This window comes from Cyclopterus lumpus, chromosome 4, assembly GCF_009769545.1.
Source record: "Cyclopterus lumpus isolate fCycLum1 chromosome 4, fCycLum1.pri, whole genome shotgun sequence".
NCBI lineage: Eukaryota > Metazoa > Chordata > Actinopteri > Perciformes > Cyclopteridae > Cyclopterus > Cyclopterus lumpus.
The window spans coordinates 17,994,029-17,994,282 of NC_046969.1; positions in this window are offsets into that span (position 1 = coordinate 17,994,029).

Sequence of the window (254 nt, forward strand, 5' to 3'; positions counted from 1 at the left end):
ACTAAAGTTACCGCCCCTCCACCACGCAACCTTTTTAAAGAACCGCAGTCTTTCACCCCGAAGACTGACAGACAACCTTAATAACAGCACTGGAAACGATGGAAATAACCTTTCAGACCAGCCGCTCGCCTTAACGTGATGATTCATGAGCAACCAGAAACCCTGGTCAGAAAAGGGAAAGCAATGTGCTGTTTGTGCATTTCTGTTATGTTGTGCTTTAAATGTATGTTTCAGTATTCATGTTTAAGAAAATA